The 12,727-nt window shown below is 43.0% G+C and overlaps 1 protein-coding gene and 2 long non-coding RNA genes across 6 annotated transcripts in view; 1 reads left to right on the top strand and 2 right to left on the bottom strand.

Annotated features, from left to right (window-relative positions):
- Positions 1-2,083, bottom strand: part of ERCC6 (ERCC excision repair 6, chromatin remodeling factor) — an 80,767-nt gene extending 78,684 nt beyond the window's left edge. For all 4 annotated transcript variants that reach the window (XM_045841972.1, XM_045841973.1, XM_045841974.1 and 1 more), the window contains exon 1: positions 1,988-2,083. The gene's annotated coding sequence lies outside the window, so the exon portion shown is untranslated. The remainder of the gene's footprint in view (positions 1-1,987) is intronic.
- A 126-nt stretch (positions 2,084-2,209) lies between these two features.
- Positions 2,210-12,727, top strand: part of LOC123820885 — a 30,619-nt gene continuing 20,101 nt past the window's right edge. The window contains exons 1-2 of the long non-coding RNA XR_006786037.1: positions 2,210-2,337; positions 3,258-3,389. This is a non-coding gene — a long non-coding RNA (uncharacterized LOC123820885). The remainder of the gene's footprint in view (positions 2,338-3,257; positions 3,390-12,727) is intronic.
- LOC123820886 lies at positions 3,799-5,285 on the bottom strand. The gene is made up of 3 exons (XR_006786038.1): positions 5,096-5,285; positions 4,286-4,331; positions 3,799-3,963 (listed from the first exon to the last, which is right to left on the bottom strand). It is a non-coding gene; the product is annotated as an uncharacterized LOC123820886 (long non-coding RNA).

Below are 12,727 nucleotides of genomic sequence, written 5' to 3'. Positions count from 1 at the left end.
GGACAGTCTTTGGATGGGGGATGAAGCATAAGAATCTGGAATGAATGTCCTGTAGAAGAGAAAAGCTGACTGGAACACACAATGGTGACAGGTGTGGAGGGCCTATCTAAAGTTGGACACCCCAAACCATATTCACTAACCACTGCTAACAATCTTCAAGGCTGTAAAATTTCCTTCTTCAGTAATTAACAATTCCAGGGGAAATACCCCAAACAGTGGTTTGGGGTTTTCAGAGCAAAAGTAGCAAAAGGACAGATGGGTGTGCGATAAAGATGCTAAGGAAGAGAACAGTTTAAGTTACTGACTCTGGGGCCCAAGCTGTGCAGAATAAAAAATAAAAAACCAGAAGGGACTAGAGGAGGAAGGGAGAACAAAAAAAGAAGGGAGACGGGGAGGGAGGAAGAATGAAGATCGAAAGGAAGACATCAAGAAACTACTTGGCTGGAGTCTGTGGACCAAAGAACACAATTCCTGGAGTGAGAGTTGAAAACCAGAATATTCTTATTAGAAGGTTAAGAGATTCAGAAGTGAAATAAATCATCCATTCAACAAATATTTATTGAGAGTCAATTACACCAGGCAATGTGCTAGTTTCAGTCCCCATAGGGCTTAGTCTCTAGGAGAAGACACATATTTTAAGAATTATATATAAAAAAATATATAAGGGTGGCAAAAGTAGGTTTACAGTTGTTCATATGGAAAAATATATAATACATGAATAAACTGTTTCATGCACTCACAACTATAAGCCTACATTTGCCCCATCCTGTACACACACACACGTGCACACACAAATGTCATTAACTGTTATAAAAGGAAAGCACAGGATTCCTTATGACAAAATAACAGAGGAACCTAATTAATTAACACTGTGAAGACAGGTGTGAGGTCAGGGAGGCTTATCTGATAAATTGATATTTAAGGCAGTATCTGAAGAATAAATAAGAGTTAATTAGGCCACAAGTAGAGTGAATGTTTTTTGCAAAGCAAAGAAACAATATATGTAATTTCTAACGCTGGTGCTTTTGGGAAAATGGAAGAAGTGAGCACAGTGAGAATTTATTTTACATAAATACTGAATTAAAGAACTTGATAAGGAGTTCATTCATCTGCAAATCTTCTAACATTCTGCAAGGTTTAAATCATCTGAAAAACAATATCTTCATTGTCGTCCCCTTTGAGCACTGGGGTTTCTGTGGAACACGACTTGGATTCTGGTTTGGCAGTTTGGCTGCACACACACAGAGCTGAGGGGCGGGCCTAAGTGAAAACGAGAGTTAGGTGAGGACAAGGTCTAGGGGGCCTGGGTTATAAGTGAGTTTGAATTTTACTACAAGTGCAATGGTATGTGACTTTGAAGAGTTTTAAAGACGGCGATGAGAGCAGGACCCAAGCGATGTTTGTGGGCTGCTGTATCGATAATGGATTGGAGGAAACAGTGCAACAAGATGATGATGGGACACACGGGTGAAAAGGGACAGCAGTGTGGTACAGGGCGACAGCAGTGAAGATGGATGCTACGTAAGAAATCACTGTTACAGCACTAACAAACTATTCAATCCTCCTTCACAACACTGACAACCATCGATGCCCAAAACCTGACTTGTAGTTTGCCCCATCTTGTTTCTCAAGAATTTCTAGAGTTACCACTCTAGTATTAAATCGAGATCAAACTGGGCCAAGCTGACCCTCTGCGCGCGGGGTCCTGACACAAAGCCAAGAAGCTGATGCCCCCTGGCTGGCTCACCCATCCCAAGCCGAACCAGAGTCGGCGGCCCCCGCGGCCTGGGTGAGCGCTCGCCTCAACGTCACTTCCGACTGCAGGTGAGCGGCCAAGGAAGGCGCGCTCTGGACGAAAGGGCCTGCTCCCGGCCACCGGCGCAGCCGGGTTCCAAGACAGAGACCGGAGACTAGGGACTTCCTGGGGAACCAAGCGAGGCCCAGACACTACCTGCCCGACGTTCAACCAGACCGCGCCGGCACTCACCCCAGCGTCAAGACGTAGACGGTAGGGAAACGTTTGTACTGCACCAGCCAAGGCCTTCGTCTGGTAGCCGCCACGGCGCATGCGCCTTGGGCCCGCCCCCTAAAGTGAGCCCTAGGGCTTTCGGGGGTGGGGCCAATGGCTCAGGCCTCCAGCCGCGCAGTGGATCCCGAAAGCCGGCTAGATCACGTGGCTTGAGAGCCGGGTTCAGCTCCGCCTTTCCAGCTTTGACCCAGATGTGATTGAGGACTCGGATTGTAACCGCCTGGTACCTTATCAGCGCTTCCCTCCTGGTGAAATGCCTGTGTAGTAAGGCGGTTACCACCATTAAACGACACGTTTCGGAGAGAGAGGTATTTGAGTAGACTGTAGGAATTCAAATGCTTATAATCGTGAACCCCAAAGAGAAAGTAAGCTTGGGGAAGGGAGCTGGCTTCAGCGCCGAGGGTTTCAGTAACCAGGCGCAGGCGTAGTGATCTCCGTTGGTTACCTGGTACCCATGTGAGCACGTGAAAAATAGGGGGAGGGCTTGCTCGTCCGTCTACCGTCTGGCAGGCACAACTACACCCACACACCCTCACCCTGGGCGAGAGCGGTGTGTACTCAAATTGCCTAAGTGAATGTTTTGATTGCGTTAATGAATCAATCATTTAATATCTGCTCTCATGCCGAAAAGGTAAGAAAGATTTTGAGCCAGATGAGAATTTTAGCTTGGAGCATTTGAAGAAATAAAATGTCCACGCATAGAAATGTTGAGAAGAAACGGAGGAAATTGAGAATCAGCTGAGGAAGGAGTAGCCTTGATTGTGGGAGCCCTACCAAGTGGCAGCGGTTGGCCCAGGGATTCCAGCGCTAGGAGAGGGTGGAATTTCTAGCATCGAGAACCAGAAAGTCCTTTGGCAATGACAGGGGACCGTGGAAAAAACCTTTAGGGCCTGAGTAGGAAAGTGCCTTTCTCATTTTGAAGACGAAAGTCTTACAATAGGAAAGGGGATTGGGAAGTGAACTTGAAAATGCTTAGTAATATAACCATATTGAAACCGGAAAAACCGAAATGCCTGTCACCTACCAGACCTAATAAGGAGAAACATGGATTGAATCTTTATGAGTGCTTTATTCAAGTGCTCGGCAGTCTGAGATGATGGTGGGTTTGTATGCTAACAGACCATCTTAAATTCCATTTTTAAATGGCCCTTTTTATAAGGAGAACAAAGTGTAGGTAAAGGGTTTGGAATTCAGGGAAAAGTTAATTGGATTTTTTTTTAAACTGCAGAATCCTTGCCCTGGGTAGTGGCCTTTGGTGGTGGTCATCTTACTCTGGAGTACAGTGGCTCAGATACCATCTTGAATTGTTTACAGTCCTAAGGCACAAAGGTGGAACTGCTCATAGTATTCTGGAGTCAAGGTGGGTCATACCTTCAGTTACTGGAACAATAGCTTTTACATGCATTAATTTCTAAGCTTATTAGCTATTACTTAAACTAAAATTTTCCACCTTTCAATTACTCTGTCATTCCCCCACAAGAAACTATCTTGTATCTGTGAGCTCCGTTTCATATGAAAGTACTCATTTTGCTGTTGAGTACATATCTTAGCATAAGACCATCTGGTAAGGGGCCTAGGAATTCTGTTAATTGCAGATCTACATAAGGGGACACATAGTATGCAACAGCAAGTTATGATACTGAAAAAACTGAAAAAAAGTAAAAACAACTAATGCCTCTCTAATACCAGTAATACTAGCCAGCCATGATGTTAGTTTAGACAAATCAACACCAAAGAATCCCTCTCTTTGTTTTATTTACTTGCTTTAATTTTTGCTCTAGGAACTGTGAATTATCAGGTTGAAACTTGAATTATCAGGTTGACGTCCCAAGGTCCAGTCTACTTTTTTCATAGTTGGTTTTCTGGAGATCCCCTCTTTCAGGTCTTGAGTAGCATCTTGTCTTCAATGTAGCAAACGTGTGGAGGAGAAGTCCCTAATACAAGCAAGGTCATTAATTATAGCTAAGGTCTGACTTAACTATTGTACATATTTCTTAACCTTTACTTCTTGATCTATATACATAACTCCCACCCCAATCATAGCCTGAAATGGTCGGCCATACACAATTTCATAAAGACTCAATTGAATCCCACTTTAAGAAGCCACCCTTAAGCTTGGTCCCAGTGAAGATGAGCATCTTGACACAACTTGGCTACATTTTTCTTCAAGGTGTGATTCATTTTCTCTACTTTCCCAAAGGCCTGAGATCTCCATACTGTATGGAGTCTCCACTTTACTCCTAAAAGTTTACTAACCTATGTGGTTTCTGAAACAAAAGCAGGTCCATTGTCACTTTCTATGCTGCCAGGGAGGCAAAAGTGAGAGATTATTTCCTTCAGTAAGGCTTTCACAACCTCCAAGAATTTCTCCATTCTAGTGGGATAGGCTTCTACCCATCCTGAAAAGGTGTCAGCAAAAACTAGCAAATATTTCCACCTTCAGACCTTTGGCATCTGGGTAAAGTCTATTTGCCAGTCTTCAAGCAGGCCCTGCGCTTGGTGTTGTTTCCCTTCTTTCTTTTGATGGGGATCTGTCCTAGGGTTGTTCTTCTGGCACACAACACATTTAGAAATAACATTTTGTATAGCTTTAGAAATCCCAGGACTTGTGAACCACAGTTTAATATATGTGGTTAATGAGCCCCTTACATAGTGAGTGGCCTGGTGCAAATGCTTCATGACTGGCTCTACTGAATGTTCAGGAAAGCAGTATAACTCTTTCCTTACTCTTTCTCCATCCACTATCAGCTCCTTCTTCATCAAAACCCAGCTCTCAGCTTCCTCTTAAGTCTGCAGTAGAATGTTCAGGGTCAAATTGTGACAAGTCCAAGACAGATACCAAAGGCATTATAAACATTCCTTCAGCCAGATTGTTTCCTATAGTCATTTCAGTGTCCTCTTTCTGATGCCCCAGGCAGTGCATAATTGCAACCTGTAAACATACCTGAACAGCCTCTAATAATTTTAAAATTTCTGCTGCATGCTTAATCTCCTTTTTATTGGAGGTTAATAGTTCTTTTTCCCTTCCAGATTGGACCATGTGCATGCAAAATTAAGAAAGCTTACCTTGAGTCAGTGTACACATTCACTCTTTTTTCATGCGACAATTCCAGTGCCCTCATCAATGCAATCAGTTCAGCTTTCTGAGCAGAGGTTCCCAGCAGCAAGGCCTTGACCTCTACGATTCCTTCAAGAATCACAACTGCATACCTAGCCTTTATTTCCTTTAGCCACATAACTGCTTCCATCTGCATATAGAGTCCAGTCTGGTGCTTCTAGAGGATGGTTCTGTAAATTAATTCTGCTGGAATAAACATCATCAGTTATCTCAGTACAGTCATGTATTAGCACAGCTGAGTCAGACTCTGGGATAAGAGAGGCAGGACTTAGCATTTTGAGGGAGATGGGATTGTCAAGAATGGCTTGGTACCTGCCGATTCTTCCAGCACTGACAAATTTCCCTTTTTCTTCAGCAGGTTCAATACTTGATAATGCATAAACAGTGATAGGCTGTCACAAGCAAAATTTTCAGCTTCCTGTAAGAGCTAACAGGTGGCTGTCACAGCTCTCAAGCAAGCTGGCCACCCCTGCACAGTATGGTCTAGTTTCCCTGACAGTGTGATCTAGTTTCCTTGACAAGTATGCAGTGGATTGCACCACAAAGTATTATCACCTAGCTTACACTCTAACTTAGTCTTCAAAAGGCTATTCCACCATTCTTTCAAGCCAGTTGCTTTAGGATGGTGGGGAACATGAGAAGACTAGTGAATTCCACAAGCATGGGCCTATTGCTTCACTTATTTTGCTGTAAAGTGAGTAAGTATACATCGCTTTCTTGATCAGAAACACTGCTATGTGAAATAACATGATGGTGAAGAAGGTATTCTGCAAAACCATGGGTGATAGTTTTGGCAGAAACATTGTATGCAGGGAAGGCAAATCCATATCTGATTAAGTGTTTGTTCCAGAAAAGACAAAATGCTGCTCCTTCCATAACAGAAGTAGTAATCCTGTGTAACCAGCCTCCCACTATCTGACTGATCACCTCAGGAAATGGTACCATATCAGTGACTCAGTGTTGGTATGTGCTGCTGGCAGTTGGGGCATTCAGTGGTGGCCATAGCTGGGTCAGCCTTGATGAGTAGAAGTTTATATTGCTGATCCCATACATAAACTCCATTCCTGCCACCATGGCCAATTTGTTCATGGGCCCATTGGGCATTGACAGGAAAGCCTGAGGAAAGGCTGAGTAGTGTCCATAGAATGGACCATCCATCATCTTGTTTATTAAAATCCTCCTCTGCTGAGATCACCCTTTGGTGAGCATTTACGTGGGAGAAATACATTGACATTTTTTGCCCATTCAGAGAGGTCTATCAACATAACCATACCTCTTCCCCAAATTTCTTTGTCACTTGTTATTCAAACATATTCCTTCCAAGTCCCATGCCAGCTATAGCTCATGAATCAGCATATAATCAATCACATATCTGACCATTTCTCCTTCCAAGCAAAGTAAACAACCAGGTACACTCCTCAAAAGTCTGCCCACTAGAGTGTTTTCCCTTCATGGTTTTTCTTCAGGAATGTCCCAGAAAGGACCAGTATTGCTGCTGTCCACTTTTGGGCAGTACTTGCATATCATGTACAGCATCTGTAAACCAGACCTCAGTCTTCTGCTGCCAACTGATCATAAGGCACTCCTCATGAGGCCATAGGTGCAGGTTGGGAGAGAAGGCCAAGTAGCAGGAATGGGGTCTGTGGGCATGTGGGCCACCCTTTCATGTAACTAACTTGTAACTTCAGTGGCTGGTTAGCCCCAATCATGTCAATACCACTTCCATTTGATGTTGGAATGTTGCTGGCTTGGTGAGTCAGATAATACCTGGTTCATGATGGGCAGCACTGGTCAAATTGTAAGTTGGTGGTCCATGGATAAGTGTTTCATCTCTGCAGACCCAGTAGCAGGCCAAGAGCTGTTTCTCAAAAGGAGAGTAGTTATCTGTGGGAAAGACAGGGCTTGCTCAAAATTTTAAGGCCCTGCACTGAGATTCAGGTGGAAATGCCTGCTGAAGTCTCTATACCACATCCCTATCTTCCACTGACATTCAGTCATTTTAAAGACTATTTTTAAAAACATAGGTATGGCACTTGAATTTTCACTTGAATAGTAGCTTCTCCCATGCTCCATAAATAATATTTTTAAAATACAGCATGAGGCTTTAGCAGTATGAGCATGTATCACACTGTTATAAGTCCTAAATATATATTCTATTTCTAATACAGCCCAAGGGCTGAGATAGAAAGTACATACTGTACCTTTGTACCCTCCCTGCCTAACACAATACCTCAGATGTGATTCTGTTTGGAATGAATGAAAGTCCAGCTCATGAGTCCTTGGAAGGGCCTACCAGGATTTCCTACTTCCTGAGTCCTGAACACTCTCCTTAGCTTGGCACAGTGGTTCTGAAAGGGTGGTCTGAGGTGCACCTGTACCAGCATCATGGATGTACTTACTAAACACAGATTCTATGTTCCCTCAGAACACCAGAATGGAATCCTTAAAAGTAGGCTAGGAATAGAATTGTCTCCCTACTTTCCTGCAGACCTGACATGTTGAGAGGCAGACTCTGGGACCTCCACACCAGGGGAGGCATTTCTAACTCCTTCCTGTCTTGGGGAAGTTCCTTTGCTCCATTCTTTTCATCAGTGAGGCCCTTTAGGTTTAACTTTACTTACATTCACCTCTACCTCCTGGTTATTTCCCCTCCAACGGTTGGCCTACATCATACACCAGAATAATAGTTGTGGAGTCCGTTAGTAACATTTTCATAAAGTTACACTTTCACATTTCCCACTCAGAAATGATGGTATTGGGTTAGCCAAAAAGTTCATTTACTTTTTCCATGAAAAACACATGTTTTCATTTTCACCAATAACTTTATTGATTTGGATATTTTGGATTTGTCAGCTATCTTGCATGCGGTATAATGTTGATTGTTGTCAGTGTCTCAATTTGATTGCTATCAGTTTCAATTGGTCTACTCAACCATGGAGCATCCAGTGAGAAATGTCCAACATAAAACTTAACAAACCACTGTTGACACTTTCAATCATTCACAACAACTTTTCTATACACTGCACAAATCTTTCTTTGCATTTCAGTTGTGTTTTTACCTTCCTTGAAATAATAAAGCAGTGTCCCAGGTTCGATTCCCAGCCAGGGTACATTCCTGGGTTGCAGGCCATAACCCCCAGCAACCACACATTGATGTCTCTCTCTCTCTCTCTCTCTCTCTCTCTCTCTCTCTCTCCTCCTCCTCTCTCTCTCTCTTCCCCCCTTCCCTCTCTAAAAATAAATAAATAAATAAATAAATTTAAAAAACAACAACAAAAACAGGACTTTAAAAAAAAAGAAATAATAAAGCATAAAATGCTGAAAATGCTGTGTATTTTCTTCCATCTTCAATATTAAAATGGCTACACAAAAATTCACCAGTTTTGATAAGTTTTTTTTAAAATGCAAGCTGATATGACAGCTGTCACAATACAACCTAACAATATTGTTTTGAAATAAGACAACTAAGTGCCACTAGAGTCATGTTAGGGAAAAAAACAAGTGAACTTTTAGGCCAACCCAAAATTTTATTTGTAGCTGGCTGTTCTAGCCCAGTCAACACAGAAATGATACAGGTCAACAGTGAGAAGCAAAGGTACAGAAATCAACAAATGTCTCAGGAAGAATCCCAACTTAAAATAATATTTAAGAAAACAATGCACAAAACACTAATGCCTCAGAATCCCAGCTTTAATTAAAAAAAAGTTAACACCCTTATTGGTGCTGAGGGTTGGGATTCATAGCCACTGTGTTGTGTGTTGTTTTCTGACTGACAAAAGAATTGAGGGTCCCTGGTCCAGAGGAGAAAATGCCAGGCTCAGCGAGATCCCAGAGTGGAAGCAATTTGGAAGTAGTTTGGAAATCATTTCCCTGCCCAAAAGGTCTGAACAAACTCAAACCAGAGCTTTTTACATAAATGATGAGAAATAAAAGCAAAAATTTTGTCAAAACAATGGTGTGTGTGCAACAAAAAGGCCCCCTTGGTGTCATTTGAAGGAAATTAGTGTGGAGGGCCTAGAAGATGGAGTCTGCAATATCCAATGCCCCAGAGACCCACCTGCAATCTTGCTCCTAGTATAGCAGAAATAAATGCTCCCAGCAAATCTACAGGGAGAGAGAAGACGTGCATAAGATTAATCAGTAAAACTGCTGTCAACCTAATGAATCATCTTTGATATCACAAAATTAACATGAGGTTGTATCCTGTCAGATCTGTGCACTCTCAGAAACAGCCAATGGGAGCTGCCCAGGTGCACAGCTGGAGGCAGCTCTTACAGCACATTAGCTCATCAGTGGGAAAATAATGGAAAAATGGCTACATTGGGAGTTTATTGACTCACGTGGGTCTGTTTCTGAGAGGAGATTTGGGGTGGGGGAAAAGAAAGGCTTGGGGCTCATGCTCCTCCCCTTAGTAGTCCCCTTCTACCTATTCAAATAAAGCTCCCAGGGAGGCTGTGTTTCCATCCAAACAAACCATCCACTGGGCTTTCCTGGAGTGCAGCACCACCACCTTCCAGGATACTGGGAAAAGGAGAGGCACAGATCATGCCTAGGGTAGCGACTTCATGAGGCAAGACCTGAAGGTTTCAGGCCCTGGCAGAAGAGTGGAGTGGTCTTGTGTCCAGTGAGCTGCCACTTCACCCCCATTTGTCACCAGATCCTGTGGGCCAACCTCATCTAGAATTACACCCTCCTTTCCACTATTCATCTGCACCTACTCAGACACAGGCTTTACTTCCCTTGAACCTGAAAAACTAGCATGTCCCTCTCCTCAGCCTGGATTATCCCCAGACTCAATCAAGGAAAGGCCAGAGGTCGTGGTACTGTCCTCACAAAGTCATAACCCATTTATTCAGTGCTCAGATGTCTCCAGCCCTGCCACCCTTTACCATCAGATGCCAAACCTCTTGGAGAATTGTGGTTATCTGGCAGGCTAGAGCACAGACTCCCTAGGTACTTGGTTCTCAAAACTTTTCTTCGAAAACCCCAAAAGCTGAAATCCACCTTTCCTTTGCTGACTGGTTCCATCTAGATAGCATACCCAGGAGCCCTAGAGAGTTCCTTTATGCTTTGAGCTTTCTGAAAGAATAGCCATGACTCTCCACTATGCACAGCTAGGTTCTGTAGGAGCAGAATCCTCCCTGCAGAGACCATACCACATCACACCAGCACTGGACCCAGCCTGCATCCAGAGGTCTCCATCCCACTGCCTACACTGCTGGCTCAGCTGAGTGTAGCTACCTGTCTGGCTTATTCTACAAGACTTGAGTACAGCATCTAACATCCTGGGCACACATACTCCTTCCCTAAGTGGCTGATTCTAGAAGTCCTCAGCCAGGGCCTCAGATCATGCCCTCTTTCTGAGGCCATGTGCTCCTTGTTCATGAATGCAACTAGAAAAGATGTTTCTGGGACTCTTCCTCATGATGGCCATTTAGTGTATGAAATGGCACGAGCTTTGGAGCAATGCAGCAACATGCCTGACCCAATGTCTTGGCTCAGTCACTGCTGTGCAACCTCACAAGTGAGTTAATATCTCAGAGCGTTGGTTTCCTCATCTTTCTCTAAGTCAATGAATAATTACTATTCCTACTCTTTGCTTGAACTGTTCTAGTTACTAAGGATATAGCTGTAAATAACAAAGACACAATCTCCACTCTCCTAGAGCTTAGATTTTAGTAGAAAAAGACAAATGAGTAAACAAATAAATGCAAAAACATCTTCCAGGGGTGAATGGCACTGTGGGCTGGATATATGGATATATGGGACTTGGAAACTCAGAAAGGTTAGAAAAGGCCTTTCTGAGGAGGTGATCTTTGAGATGAGACCTGATAACCAAGAGGAAGTCTGGTGTGGAAAGATCCAAAGTGAGGTGAAAGAAAGGAGAGCTTGCTGAGGTCAGAGTGAATTCCAGGTCTTCAAGGGGCAGCACTGCAGACAGTAGAGGAAATGAGAAGATGTGGGGGTGATATGAGTCCAAGAGCTGTGTGGGGGCTGGATCACGCAGGACCTTATGAATCATAAGGTACTCCCTGCTTAAATTTTATTCTTGTTGTAATAGAAAACCACTGGGTGGTTTTTGGTAAGATAATGATACCAGATTTCAGTTTTCAGAACTTTACTCTGGCTGCCAAATGATGGGTGGCAGAGGCAGGGGTGGAAGTGGGTGGGATAGAAGCAAGTGACTATTAGGCAGCTTCTGCAATTAGGATGGAAATAGTGGAGAGTGAGAATAGGGACAGATTTGGATTATGCTTTAGATTAGAATCTTGCCAAGGGATTTGATGTGAGGGTTAAGGAAGGAAAGAATTAGGAATGAGTCTAAGAATTTTGTCTTATCCACTGGGTGAATGGCGGTGTCATTTACTGAGAAGGGAAAGCCTGGGAGAAAAGCAGATAAATTCAGGTGGGGAGGAAATAGGAGGAGTGTTTTGGCCAGGTTATGTTTGAGAAAATTCTTAGACCTCTGAATGAAAATTCCAAGTATACACTTGGATATATGAGCCTAGAATTGAAGAAGTCTGGGGTGGAAACCTGAGGTTAGAAGTCTTCAGTACATGGATGGAATGCAAAGTCATGATGTCAGAAGAAAGCACCTCAAGGCAATGTGTAAATAGAAAGTTGGACCAAGCTCTGGAGCCTCTAACATGTAAAAATGAAGCATGATAAACCAGCGAAGGAGATTGAGAAACTGGGGTAGGAGAAACATTGGGAAAAAGAGAATATCGTGAAAATGAAAAGGAGACTATTTCAAGAAGCGGCAAGTGATCCATTGTATACTGTCCACTTCAAGGACTGAACAAAACTGTATGAAAAAGCCCCTGTGGGCCATCCCAGGAACGTGCACCATGACTATTACCTATTAAAGGGCCCATTGTTGTTGGCCTCCAGGGCCTACTGCTCTCATAAGGCTCCTCTGTGCTACTGTGAGACATTACATTCTAAATTGCCAGTGATTTTTATAAAAGGGAGAACAATCACAGCACCGTTTTCCTCATGAAGTCCAACAGAAATTGTAGTGATCATTGGGTAACAAGAGTCTTTCAATGGGATAGACCCAGAAGGATCACATGACAGAACAGAATAAAAAGAGGAATAGAGAGTTTATGAACATCTTACCTGAGAACCAGGATTTTCACCAAAGATACAGAAAATAACTTGTCAAAGAGTAGAGATTGTTCTAAACCTTATTATGACACTGCAACTGAACATTACCTACCTAGTCCTGGTTGTACATCAGTTGGTAAAATGGATTATCTGTACAGTAGCTGGGTCAACAGAGCTGTGAGTTATTTTGTGGCCTTTTGTAAAAGAGCATGCAGTATAAAACCATTGTTTCAAAACAGCCCAGTCATTTCCGAACATCTCTGTTTCTTCATGTCTTGAACAAGCTACCAGAAAATGTTCACAATATCCATGAGCTTTGGGGGTATATGTGTTGTGTGTGTGTGCGTGTGTGTGTGAGAGAGAGAGACAGAGATAAGACGCACAGAAGAGAGTCGTAGATAATCAAATTTGGGGATAAATTAATCTCCTAAAAAGCAGATTTCTATGTAAAATACTACCATATCAGATGTTAT

This window comes from Phyllostomus hastatus, unplaced genomic scaffold (assembly GCF_019186645.2).
Source record: "Phyllostomus hastatus isolate PE091 unplaced genomic scaffold, TTU_PhHast_1.1 phas_contig_38, whole genome shotgun sequence".
In the NCBI taxonomy this organism is placed as follows: Eukaryota; Metazoa; Chordata; class Mammalia; order Chiroptera; family Phyllostomidae; genus Phyllostomus; species Phyllostomus hastatus.
This window is presented reverse-complemented; position numbering and strand designations above follow the sequence as displayed.